The sequence below is a fragment of the Grampus griseus genome (assembly GCF_964374135.1).
Source record: "Grampus griseus genome assembly, chromosome: 7".
Taxonomy (NCBI): domain Eukaryota; kingdom Metazoa; phylum Chordata; class Mammalia; order Artiodactyla; family Delphinidae; genus Grampus; species Grampus griseus.
In genome coordinates this window covers 104,002,848-104,016,398 of record NC_139001.1, presented here as the reverse complement: position 1 = coordinate 104,016,398, position 13,551 = coordinate 104,002,848, and the positions used below count along the sequence as shown (strand labels likewise).

General features: G+C 44.4%; 1 protein-coding gene across 5 annotated transcripts in view; it reads left to right on the top strand.

The window, feature by feature from the left end:
- Positions 1-245: 245 nt before the first annotated feature.
- CLASP1 (cytoplasmic linker associated protein 1) overlaps positions 246-13,551 on the top strand; it is a 268,179-nt gene continuing 254,873 nt past the window's right edge. For 4 of the 5 annotated variants that reach the window (XM_082658008.1, XM_082658009.1, XM_082658007.1 and 1 more), the window contains exon 1: positions 246-394. The gene's annotated coding sequence lies outside the window, so the exon portion shown is untranslated. The remainder of the gene's footprint in view (positions 395-13,551) is intronic. The other variant, XM_082658012.1, reaches the window with a different exon arrangement.

Here is a 13,551-nt window from a genome sequence, read left to right as displayed (position 1 = left end):
TCCTCGGGGGGGGCCCAACTCCATTCTGGCCCCCCTTTCCTTAAAGAACTTTTCCCTACGGGTCCCCATCAGGGCCAATTGACGTTCTCCAAGGAGGCAAAAGCTCCTAGGACTCGCAGGTCCCGAAGCCCGGCGCAGCTAGGGCAGCGCCTGCGCGGGGGCGTTACCATAGAGAAGCAGGCGCCTCTCTGGTCTCGGTTTACACTCTCTATGGTCTAGCCGGGTCGTGGCGGTAAGGGGAAAAAAGAGAGACCGCACTACGCAGGCGCTCTGGGCTTCTAATTTTTTTTTTTTTTTTTTTTAATCCCCGCACCAAGCGCTTAACCTCATTGGGGTGGAGGAGAAGGCGGCGGCCGTCTGGTCTGCAGGGGCAACAGGAGCGACTAATACGGCTGTAAGTTCCCGGTTAGGGCGAGGATGTGTAGACCCCAGCCCTTCCAGGCCCCAGCCCCCCCTCGCGGTGGTGAGCGCCGAGGCTGGGTGGGGGTGAGGTCCAGCGCTGTCATCCGCTCTTGGGTGCACTTTGGGGGGAGGGGGCGGCCCGTAGGTGGGAGCCGGGCGGGGAGCGGGAGGGGAGGGCTGTTTATCCAGCCCGCAGGTCGCTGATCCCAGGCTGCTTTGCAGAGGGAGGGGGGCGGCTGTGGGGTGAGTCCGGCTTTGTGTGTCCCCCTCTCTTCTCCTCTCCCGGACCCCACCCCGGGCCCCCTTCCCGACCCGAGTCTCCCAGGCCGGGTGGGCGAAGCCGCGTTTGAAAAGAGCGGGTTTCGCGAGGGGAGGGGGCGAGGGGGAGAAACCCACCACAACTATAGTCACGGGCGAGTGATGGGTGTGGAGGAAGATCCGGGGGGAACGAAACGGGTCCAGGCGGGCCAGACAAAGCCGAGCGCTGGCCGGGCCGAATGCGCAGGGAGCCCGCGGTTCCTGGGCCCGCAGCGAGCTTCTTCGGAGGCTGGCAAAGCGGACAAGTGCTGAGTTAAGCCTTGTGCAGCCTCCTCAACTTGCCTTTGTTGTTCTTCGGTATTGGCAGGGACGCTCTGACGGAGAGGAGTGTGTGCTCTTGCACGTTAGCCTGGTTGGCTACAATGGAGCTAATCGCATCTTACTTTCCCGTTTTCCGAGCCGCTCGGATGAGTCTGGGGTTCTCCAGAGTCTCACTTATTACATAATTTTTAATACTTGTTTTTACTCCAAAAATTAAAAACAAAAATTAGATGGAGACTTGAAGCGTGTTTTGTTGCATCTGGGTGAGTTTCTCTGTCTTGGGGTTCGTTCATTAACTGCTGACCATCCGTAGAACCTGTGAGCTCTTTAAACATGATACTTTGATTTGTAGATGTGGCGTCCAGAGCTTTAGATTCTCTAGTCCTTTGGGAGGCAGTGATGCAGAAGAATCAGAAGCGAGAAATAGTTGCCTGCTGCCATGTGCCTTGCACCCTATTCGGGGGCCAGAGTCCGGTATAAATGATGGCTTTAGAAATTTTTGCTTTTATTACTATTATTGTGACATTTGCCGTGCCCTTGATATGAGGAATCCTGGACCGTGGGCTCCCTTTGCTCATCCAAAGCAAAGGGAGCAGTGGAGAGTAGTAACATTGCTGCAGAGACCATACAGATAAGAAAAACTACACCACAGTATTCCAGAGTTACTGAACATTATTTATCTTCTCCATTTGCTAAGAAAGATTTAAATTTTGGTGAGCTGTTTGTTTATCCATTTTTGTAAGATTGTGTAATTGCACCTTTTTTGGCAATTGTTACTCAGATCTCAGTTTCTGTAATTCATAGTTTATCAGCTAACATGTAGCAGTTTCAGATTTCTAAAGTTTTAATTTTTGTTGAGGAGTTTTCAGCCGTAGTTTTATATTCTCCCAGCTAAGGTTAAACGGAGTCAGAAATCCTTTGAAGAGACTGTTGGTGGTGGAGGTGTCATATATTTTATCTCCATGTCACAATTTAAGCGGTATTAAGTAGGGAAAAGGCCTTTGCACCTTAAATCAGTGTTAGAACTGAAAACCTTGATCTCCTAGTGTGCCAGGAATTTGGCCACAGACTCAACTTTACGTAAAAGAGGTAGGCATTTTTTTATACTAACAGGAAGCAAAAATCTGAAGCTTGGTTTTTTATGCTTCAGTAACTGCTGCGATAGAATCTCTTAAGTGTAGTTCAGATGATGGGAACTTGCTTTTTATAGAGCAAGATTTCAGATCCTAAAATAGTTTGACAGGGATGTTGAGAAGTGAATGGCCAGAAGACCATTAAGTTTATCATTCAGATGTGTTATATTTTGTTCATTGGTCTGGGATCTTAGATTTTTTTCCTTCAGTCCCGTGTTAATTCTTTTTTAGGTGGATTAATCTCACAGTTTATAAATTGGGTGAGATAGTTTTTTGGACCTGAGACATAAATTAATTTTTTCAGACTCCATTTATTCTTAAGTCTTCTACTTATAAAGTTTTAGTTTTTTAGATTGGTAGATAATACTTTTTATTTCATAGTACTGTTGGTAAATGTTATAATCATTTAAGGGATCATAAATGTTACGCTCAGAGCTGAGTTTTGATAAGAGTTTTGATAACTGCAAGTCTGGTTGTCAAACAGTGGAAAGAATAGACAGTAGCAGAAACTAACAAACGTTTAAAGACAGAATCACTGATGATTCAGTCTTTGGTTTGTGAAATGTAATTTAAGAAAGTAAACTAAGCTTTCTTTACCCAGTGCAACCAGGTCGGCATCCATAAAGAGTGTGTGTGTTTGGCTGACTGACTTCTGAAAGCCTTTTCTTTTTAGCACCAGAATTTCCTGACTGTTTCTAGCCGGGTCTTCGTCACCCCAGGGCTTTCCCGCCTCCCTTATGCTCAGACCATTACTGCCATGCTGAATGCATTTCCTCCCCAGATTCTTAGGGCAGCCACAGTCCACTTCCCCACAAGGATCCCTAAAGACGTAGCTCAGATGTGTTCAAAGGGTAGCATTGCTTCCATAACACCTTTGTTTACTTTTCTCTTGTTTCTTGCCTGGAATTCTCCTGCCTCCTTGCTCGTCCCTGTTGTATCAATTATCTTCCTCCTTGGAAGACTCACTCCGGTGATTTACTTTTCTCTAGATCCTTCAGGGTTCTGGGAGTTTGTAGAACACTTTGTGCTAGCTCTGTGCTTGGACGACTGCACTGGTGTAACTAGTCACTGTAGAATGTGTGAAGGAATAAAGGAATGTATCGTAACTTAGAGTAACAGAACTTGAGCCTTGGAAGAGCTCTTAGAGGCCCCATAGTCCCACATCCTGCCTTCTATCTACGATATTTTGGTCTTTAGCCACAAACTGCAGGCACACTTTCCTGTCTCTGGACAGGTCTTGGTTGCTAGAAAGGTATTTTAGAGTGTCTCCAAAACTGCCCCTCCCCTTTTACCTGTTGATCTTAGTTGTACCCCCGGAAGCAACATGAATCACGTCTGTTTCTTTTCTATGAAAGAGCCTTTCATTTCCCAGGACAGTCATCAGGCCTTCTCTAGATTTATTGATTAATTTATTAAACCCTTTCTTTAGTTAGATACCAGGGTACAACTGTACCACCAGGGTACAGCTGAAAAGACATACCTGGTCCCTGCACTTCAGGGGCTCACTCACCGTCTAATAGAGAAGACAGACAAAACAGTTACAAATTGGTGCTGAAGTATGTAAACAGCCCTAGACCCTTTGTCCCCTCATGGTTTAACCTGATTTCACCACTCTCTCTTGAGACAACTTGGTTTTGTTAGGGTCCTTTAAATGCGATGTTTGAAATAAAGCAGAATTTATTTATACTGACTAGAGTATACAGTTACTGTTGTAGGTTAGGAAACTGTATCAGGGATTTTCAAACTTTGTTGTGCTTTCTGGCTTTGCCACTTACTAGCCCTGTGGCTTTGGGCCATGGGCCAGTGAAATCATCTCTTTGTATTTCAGTGATTACCTCTATAAAAGGAGGGTGGAGGGAGGGCAGTGTTAATAGTAGTATCTACTTATAGGACTGTGTGAGGATTAAGTGAGATAATATATGTAAGATGCTGAGAACAGTGACTGGTGTATACTGAGTGGGTATATGGAATTCCTGTCATGTATTCATGGTGGCGGTTAATATTAATAACAGCGTAATAATAATAGCAGTAATCAGGTCACCAGAATCACTTGGAGAGCTTCTTAAAATACAAATGGCCTGGTCTTGTTTATCCCCAGCCACCCAGAGATTTTGGTTAGTTCAGTCTGCATGGGGTCTGGGCAGCCATAGTTTTTATTTATTTGTTTATTTATTTATGGCTGCGTAGGGTCTTCATCGCTACACGCAGGCTTTCTTTAGTTGCGGCGAGCGGGGGCTACTCTTCGTGGTGGTGCGCAGGCTTCTCATTGTGGTGGCTTCTCTTGTTGTGGAGCACGGGCTCTAGGCGCACGGGCTTCAGTAGTTGTGGCTCGCGGGCTCTAGGCGTGCGGGCTCACTAGTTGTGGCGCATGAGCTTAGTTGCTCCGTGGCGTGGCGTGTGGGATCTTCCCGGACCAGGGCTCGAACCCGTGTCCCCTGCATTGGCAGGCGGACTCTTAACCAGTGTGCCACCAGGGAAGCCTGTGGGCAGCCATAGTTTTAACAATCCCCAGGTAATTCTTAAAAACCCAGTTTGAGAATCCTACATTCTCTATTAATTTTGTCAGTGATTACATTTGCTTTTACGAATTAAAATAAATGACCAAGAAGTAGACAAATAGATTCTCCTGAAAGATTTGAACATCAGGATAAAGGGACAGGCCTGGCCCCAGACCCTGGGCCCCTTGGGAGGCATATCTGCTTATTACTGGTTTGGAGTGTACCTCCTAAACACGGTTACCCTTGTTTGTAGCTGCATGTATGTGAACGTCTTTATAATACTAATAGCCAGATTCAAGGGAACAAACCCTGGATTTTCAAAGCACTTGTACATTCATAATCTTTGTTTCCTTCAAGATCCTGTGAGGTAGGCAGAGAAGATACCATCATTATCCTATCAATTTACAGATGAGAACCCAAGACCTGCAAGTTAAATCCCAGTACATGCTAGAACTAGGATGGGAACTGGGCCTTCTGTTTCTCGCCTAATGTTGTTTTCATGTAAATTGTCTCCTAGCTACATGAGTTTGTTACCTTATATTGAAGTTGTGGTTCGAAGTCCTCTGATCTTTTGCCACATGAGTAGCTGCCAAACCAGATTTCCTCCTTTCTTTTAGTGTGTTTATACTTGCTTTTAAAAAATGTAAATTTAAGATTAATAGTTACCATATCTGGGGGCGGCGGGTGGTGGTGGGATGAACTGGGAGATTGGGATTGACATTTATACACTAATAGGTATAAAATAGGTAACTAATAAGAACCTGCTGTATAAAAAAATAAAATAAAATTCAAATAAAAAAATAGTTACCATATCTGTTAAGGTTTATTTTTTTCTGAAAAAAAGCCTAGAACTGGCCTCGTGGCCATCTTGTTACCATGGCACATTTGGGTGTGTTTATCTTCGTTCAGGATAGCTGAGGTCAGTGAATCCACTTTGCAGCTCTCTAGAATGGTTGTCCAGTTAACTTTCCAAGCAGAATCAGTTAAATTTACTTAGAATCCTATTACAGTGATAGGCAATAATACAAAAAGTTGAGAGGCCAGAGGGGGAAAACCCATGCCAAGCTGTCCTAACACAAGGTCTTGTCTTTTCATTTATTTTTAAACATTCATGTGACTCGCTATTTTAAAAAGTAAAGTTTTTTTCTATTTTGTACTTTTTGGTTGCATTGGGTCTTCGTTGCTGCGCGTGGGCTTTTCTCTAGTTGCAGTGAGCGGGGGCTGCTCTTCGTTGTGGTGTATGGGCTTCTCACTGCGGTGGCTTCTCTCTTTTTTTTTTTTTTTTGCGGTACGCGGGCCTCACTGTTGTGGCCTCTTCCGTTGCGGAGCACAGGCTCCGGATGTGCAGGCTCAGTGGCCATGGCTCACGGGCCCAGCCGCTCTGCGGCATGTGGGATCTTCCCGGACCGGGGCACGAACCTGTCTCCCCTGCATCGACAGGTGGACTCTCAACCACTGCGCCACCAGGGAAACCCACGGTGGCTTCTCTTGTTGTGGAGCACGGGCTCTAGGCGTGTGGGCTTCAGTAGTTGTGGCTCGTGGGCTCTAGAGCGCGGGCTTAGTAGTTGTGGTACATGGGCTTAGTTGCTCCGCGGCATGTCGGATCCTCCTGGACCGGGGCTCGAGCCGGTGTCCCCTGCATTGGCAGGTGGATTCTTAACCACAGCTCCACCAGGGAAGTCCCTTTTTTTGTATTTATTGAGGTAGAATTGACATACAACAGTATATTAGTTCCCAGGTTTGCAACGTAATGATTCAATATTTTTGTATATTGTGAAGTCATCACCGCAGCTAAGTCAAGATCCATCACCCTACAGAGTTGTAGAATTTTTTCCTTGTGATGAGAACTTCTAAGATCTACTCTCTTAGCACCTTTCAAATATGCAGCACAGTACTATTAACTGTGGTCATCATGCTGTGCATTATAACCCCAGGACTTATTTATTTATAACTGGAAGTTTGTACCTTCTGATGCCCTTCACCCATCCCCCCCCACAAGGTTTTTGCTTAATGTGTCACCCTTTAAAGCTGTCCATATGTCCATGCTTTGTAGTAAGTAATTTTAGGTCTTGCGTGTTTTTTGAATAGTTTCCGTGTAATGACATAGTACACATCATTTAAATTTTTAATAGCTTTGTCGTATTTGAGTTGATATGGCAAATTTTGGTAAACTGGGATCCTTGACAGTCACGTTATCTTTTATTTTTTTGATATTATATATACTACAACGGTGGCTTTTTTTTTTTTTTTGCATGTAGTTTGCTGCTTTTGTGTTGTTTCCTTCAGATCAATTTTAAGAAGTGAGAATATTGGGTGACTTTTGATACATATTGCCTGATTGCTGACCAAAAAGTTGCACAAGGTAATAACTTCCTAAGCAATTTAAGGGTGTTTGACAAAAATTTTACCAACTTCTGGTAATATGATTTAAGTCATTTTTTTTGTTGTTCTTTTTGTTCCTGTGAGAGGTGCAGAACGTGCAGGTTGAATTGGATATCACCTGCAGGTGATCTCTCTGCATTGCCAAAGCTAGTGTGTTTTTGACAGGTATGGAGGAAAACGCAGGTCTTACTTTGTGGGGCGGACTGGTCTGTTTGCCAACATCAGAAGGTAGTCTTGTAACATCTCCGTGCCTTCCCTTTTCAACTGTTTCTTTACACAGTTGTGCTCAAGGGCCCTGCCTGAAATATTTAGCAATCAGAGTGTCTGGCGGTGGGGGTGAGGCATCTGTGTCTAACAGATTTCCCAAGTGATTCTGAGGCCACCAGCATTGGAGAGCTGCCTCAGGTCCACCTCCAAGCTGAGTTCCTGCTCCGCTTCTCCACAGAGCACGTCTCTCCTGCTGGTAAAGGCAGGGCTCTGTTGTGAACAGAGGCCTGTTGTACAGAGAGAGTGAATTGTGTAGCCGCGCCCTTCTAACGTGGAGTAGCTGGGTTCATTCTGTGAACAATAAGCCAGTCTTTCTAAGAGTTTGAACTGCATAGAAACAGCTCCTTCTCTGAAGTCTGCGTTTTATTTAAGTTCTGGTAAGTCATAGAATTCTCCAGATCCAAGCCATGTCCTGCTCAGCCTTTGGTTGCCTCTGGGGTGGCAAACAGACCTCCTGTCCCAATAGCAACAGCCGTCATAGACTGAACACCCACCATCTGCCAGGCACTAGGCTGGGTGCTGTAGGAGTGCTTTTGTCAGTTCTTATGTCAACGTTTAAAGGTAGATGCTGTTTTCATTTCATCACGAGAGGAAGCCAGAAGCTTCGTTAGAGCGCTTGAGTAATGTGTCCATGGTCACACGGCTGCAGAGTAGCAAGAGTTTGCCTCTTGGATTCTTCACCTTCCTTTCCACTTATCTCTGTTTTTTTCCAGCACAGGGTATTCTTCCTGCATGGAAGGTCACTGGGCTGCCTTGGGGGAAAGTCTGCTTCCAGCATCCGGCAGCATCTGGAGAGGCCTCTTCACTGGTCAGGAAGGATGTAGAGATGCAAGCTTCCCACTAAGGTTTCCATGAGGGTTAGTCAGATCTGGGGGCCTACAGTCCATTTTGGATTTGAGTCCCTGATTTGAAATCTTACCCTTGGGCAATCCAGACTCCTAAAGACTTTATAGAAACTGTTTTTTTTTTCTTTTTATTGTAGTAAAATATATATAATATAAAATATGCCATTGTAACCATTTTTAAGTATATCATTCAGTGGCATTAATGACATTCACATTGGGTAACAGTCACCACAATCTGCTTCCAACTCTTTCCCATCACCCCAAACAGAAACTCTGTAACTATTAAGCAGTAAATCCCTGTTCGTCCCTCTTCCTCAGCCCCTAGTAACTTCTAATATTCTAGTTCTGTGAATTTGCCTATTCTAGATATTTCATATAAATGGAATAATATATGTCCTTTTATGACTGGTTTATTTCACTTAACGTAATGTTTTCAAGGTTCATTTATGTTGTAGCCTGTGTCAGAATGTTATTCCTTTTTAATTGCTGAATAATATTTTGTTGTATGGATATTGTACATTTTATTTATCCTTTATCTGCTGATGGAAGTTGGGTTGTTTCCACTTTCTGACTGTTGTGACTAATGCTGTACTGTATGTGGGTTTACAAATTTCTGTTTGAGTCTTTTTTTCAATTCTAGGTGTATACCTAGGAGTAGAATTACTGGATCATGTGGTAATTCCATGTTTAGCTTTTTGAGGAACTGCCAGGCTTTTTCCACAGTGGCTGTACATTTTTACATTCCCAACAGCATCGTACAAGGGTTTCAGCTTCTCCATATCCTTGTCAACACTTGTTATCTTCTCTTTGTTTCTGTTTTTTAAAATTATAGCCATCCTAGTAGATATGAAGTAGTGTCTCACTGTGGTTTTGATTTGCATTTCTCTAATAATTAGCGATATTGAGCATCTTTTCATGTGCCTATTGGCCATCTTTATGTCTTCTCTGGAGAAATGTCTCTTTAGGTCTTCTGGCAGATTTTTTTTTTTTTTTTGCTGTACGCGGGCCTCTCACTGTCGTGGCCTCTCCCGCTGCGGAGCACAAGCTCCGGATGCGCAGGCTTAGTGGCCATGGCTCACGGGCCCAGCCACTCCGTGGCATGTGGGATCTTCCCGGACCAGGGAACGAACCCGTGTACCCTGCATCGGCAGGCAGACTCTCAACCACTGCGCCACTGGGGAAGCCCCTCACTGTGGTTTTGATTTGCATTTCCCTAATGACTAAGATGTTGAGCATCTTTTCTTGTGCTCATTGGCCATTTGTAGATCTTCTTTGGAGAAATATCCATATATCTGTGCAAGTCCTTTGCCCGTTTTATTTTTTTAGATTGAAGTATAGTTAATTTACAATGTTGTGTGAGTTTCTGGTATACAACAAAGTGATTCAGTTATACATATATATATTTTCATATACTTTTCCATTATCACTTATTACAAGATATTGAATATAGTTCCCTATGCAATACAGTAGGACCTTGTTGTTGTCCTTTGCCCATTTTTAAATTGGATTGTGTGTCTTTTTGTTTTTGAGTTTTAGGAGTTCTTACATATTCTGAATATTAAACTCTTATCAGATATATGATTTGCAGATATTTTCTCCCATTCATTCTATAGGTTGTCTTTTCACTTTCTTGATAACATATGTTCTTTGCTGCACAAAAGTTTTTAATTTTGATGAAGTTCAATTAATGTATTTTTTCTTTTGCTGCTTATGCTTTTAGTGTTATGTCTAAGGACCTATTGCCAAATCTAAGGTCTTGGCGATTTACTCTCGTGTTTTCTTCTTAGAGTTTTGTAGATCTAGCTCTTCCATTGAGGTTGTTGACCCATTTTGAGTTAGTTTGTATAAATAGTATGAGATAGGGCTCTAACTTCGTTGTTTTGCTTGTGGACGTCCAGTTGTCCCAGCACCATTTGTGGAAGACTAATGACGACTGTACTTACCTTCTGTATCACTCAGTTGGCGTTTATGTTTTGCTTTGGGTTTTTTTTTTTTTTTTGTGGTACGCGGGCCTCTCACCGCTGTGGCCTCTCCCGTTGCGGAGCACAAGCTCCGGACGCGCAGGCCCAGCAGCCATGGCTCACGGGCCCAGCCGCTCCGCGGCACGCGGGATCCTCCCGGACCGGGGCACGAACCCGTGTCCCCTGCATCGGCAGGCGGACTCTCAACCACTGTGCCACCGGGGAAGCCCTGCTTTGGGTTTTTGACTTCACCGCCTGCCCTCCTCAACCTCAACACCCTCCCACCCTGCCTTGTTTTCTTCTCTTGAGACAGGATTCATGGATGTTGCCTGTGTATTGCAGCTTTGCTACTTGATGTGTAAGATACACTTAGTGAATGTGAGTTCCCTTTCTTTAGATTTTGTATAGTTACTTTTAAATCTCCTGTGTTCGGATATAGATAAGGACCTTCAGAGTAGACTATATATCTCTGTTTTTCAATTTCCCACCTTGTTTTGTCCCCCATTCACTCTAGTGCCCAGTCCAGTACTGTGTTAAGTGATGTGCTTAACTTTTATTGACTGAATTGTGAAGTTGAACATAGATCTTTGTGAATACATTTGGGTAATTGCAGAAAATTATTCTTTTTTTTCTGGGCAGGTGGGGCTGTACCACGCAGCTTGTGGGATCTTAGTTCCCCAACCAGGGACTGAGCCAGGGCCCACTGCAGTGAAAGGGCCAAGTCTTAACTACTGGACTGCCCAGGAATTCCCAGAAAATTATTCTTAAAAGAATAATGATCAGTATATTATAAAGTTCTTTAAGAGTTTAAGTTCAGGTCCTTTTAAGTCATTTTCCCAAATGTGGGGATTGATGGTAGTATTGTGCCTTTCAAATGCCTTAGGAATTTTTTTGTATGTGACATTAGCTATATGGATAAATGTCAGTTAGGCTGCATAATATGGTGTTCATTTCATGGATGATTAAAGCATTTTTAACTTGTTATTTAAGATTATGATGAGGGCTTCCCTGGTGGCGCAGTGGTTGAGAGTCTGCCTGCTGATGCAGGGGACACGGGTTCGTGCCCCGGTCCGGGAAGATCCCACATGCTGCGGAGCGGCTGAGCCTGTGAGCCATGGCCGCTGAGCCTGCGCGTCCGGAGCCTATGCTCCGCAACGGGAGAGGCCACGACAGTGAGAGGCCCGCGTACCGCAAAAAAAAAAAAAAAAAAGATTATGATGAGTTTTAAATTGGGAATTTTACTCGTTTTAGGTGTGATTTTGTATATCTGGACCCTGCCTTTTCATTTTTGACAGATGCTCTTTTTAAAAACATAAATTCATTTATTTATTTTTGGCTGTGTTGGGTCTTCGTTGCTGCGCGTGGGCTTTCTCTAGTTGCGGGGAGCGGGGGCTGCTCTTTGTTGCAGTGCACGGGTTTCTCATTGTGGTGGCTTCTCGTTGTTGCAGAGCACGGGCTCTAGAGCGCGGGGGCTACAGTAGTTGTGGCACAAGGGCTCAGTCGTTGTGGCTCGCGGGCTGTAGAGTGCAGGCTCAATAGTTGTGGTGCACAGGCTTAGTTGCTCTGTGGCATGTGGGATCTTCCCGGACCAGGGCTCGAACCCATGTCCCCGGCATTGGCAGGTGGATTCTTAACCCCTGCGCCACCAGGGAAGTCCCGACAAATGCTTTTAATTTCAAAAATTATTTTGAATTTGTATACAATGAGTGTATATTACTTTTCTAACGAGAGAATTAAGTATCATTAGAAAATCTTCTTTTGCCTAGAAATCTGAAAAGTTAACTAGTGGACAAGTATCTGATCTTTCTCTCTGGGTCCGTATTATCAGATTTCCCTCCATCACACTCTTTAGTGTTCAGTAGGGTCTAATGTTACTTGTCCTAAGTGATCAGACCTCCCTTGGGAGTCCATTTTGTAATCTGCCATCCAGATATCAGGGAGGGGAAGGCTCATTTTAAAGGTTGGCCTTTGGTGTTTTGTTTTCCAGTAGGTTTTGACTCCTAAGTAGGTATTCCTTAGCATCTTGTTATAAACACTTATCATGAGATACTGGTTATTCATTGTGGGGGGGGGCAGGTAAGAAGGAGAGATGCTATTTTCTTTTGCTACCTCTGGCCTTATTTATGGAGAATTTGGGCCTGGTATGTATCTAAATCTAAGGCTATATCTTTGTCTAAAAAGTTTGACTTAAGAAGTATTTTTATCACTTAATAGATCCCCCTCCAGACATAGGATCCCATTCTGAGGAGGGTGGCCCTTTCAAAGGAAATGCTCTCCTGCCACGCTCGTGATACGGGCTGATGGGGTGCTACTTCAGCCTGTTGCTGATTGAACTCGCCTGTTGGTAGCCATTGCCTGTGGCCTGTGACTGCGTTTATAAAGGGAACACGATGGGAAAAGCTTTTCTTACTCTCATTCACTTCAGAATTTGGAGTAGAAATCGGAAATTGCCACAGAAGCATTTGTTTAGACAGTGTAACAGTGTTTAGCCAAACTGTGTAGTAATGGTTTTGTGGAATCATGAAAGCGTGACTAAGCCCTGGAAGATGAGGCGCACCTTGTAGTCATTTGCTTGCTAGATCTATTTTGGAGTGGCGTGGGTGACCGGAGGGGACACAGAAAGTGTGTACGTAGGTGTTCATGAGAAATGGACCCAAAACACTGAAAGCCCTTAAGGAAAACCACTGCTGTTAAAATGAGAGAGTTTTTCTGGGATGTATCTGGGTAATTAGTAGAGAATGCACTATGTACTCTGATGAGAATCTTCAACAGACTTCACTGTGTGCCTGAGGACAGCTAGCAGGGCTGTCAGCCCTGTTTCCAGAGAGCTCTGCCCCCAGGGAAGCGGGACAAGCAAGGAGTCCCCTGGTGAGTGTGCTGAGTTCAGTGTGGAAGGCTGAGGCGGGAAGGGCTTCTCATGTGGCAGTGGGGAAGGATGTGTCCCTTCCTGTTTTCATCGGAAGGATGTGAAGCCCTGAACAGGTCCACAGCCCCCTGGCTGTACACCCTGGGGCTTGGCTGTTGCCTTCCATTTATGAGAGAGCTATGTTGGCTGGAGACCGAGCTTGTGGCAGGGGACAAGGAGCCTGACTCTTGGCCATGTTAACCCCACGGTCTAATGTTGTGAAGGGGCCAAGAAAGCACCCTAGCTGAGAGAAGGCTGAAACTAACCTCTCACAGAGAACCCTGGGCCTTAATAAAATCCAGACTCTTCTATTTTACTGGAATCATCAACTGATCAGTCATTCCGTTTTGGAATTTTGGGGGTGGGGTTAGACATTATGCTTTTGGGAAATTGGTTGCTATTGAGATTGCGTATGGATAGTTATGGCATTAGTAAACTTGCGTAATTTTTGTTGTAGTCACAAGCTTATTACATGCATTATTGGCTGTAAAAATTTTTTTAAAGCATACCTCAGGGGTATTCTTGTGGGCCTGAAGGTTCCTTTCATCTTGTTTAAGTTACCTAGAAAGGAGAGATAGA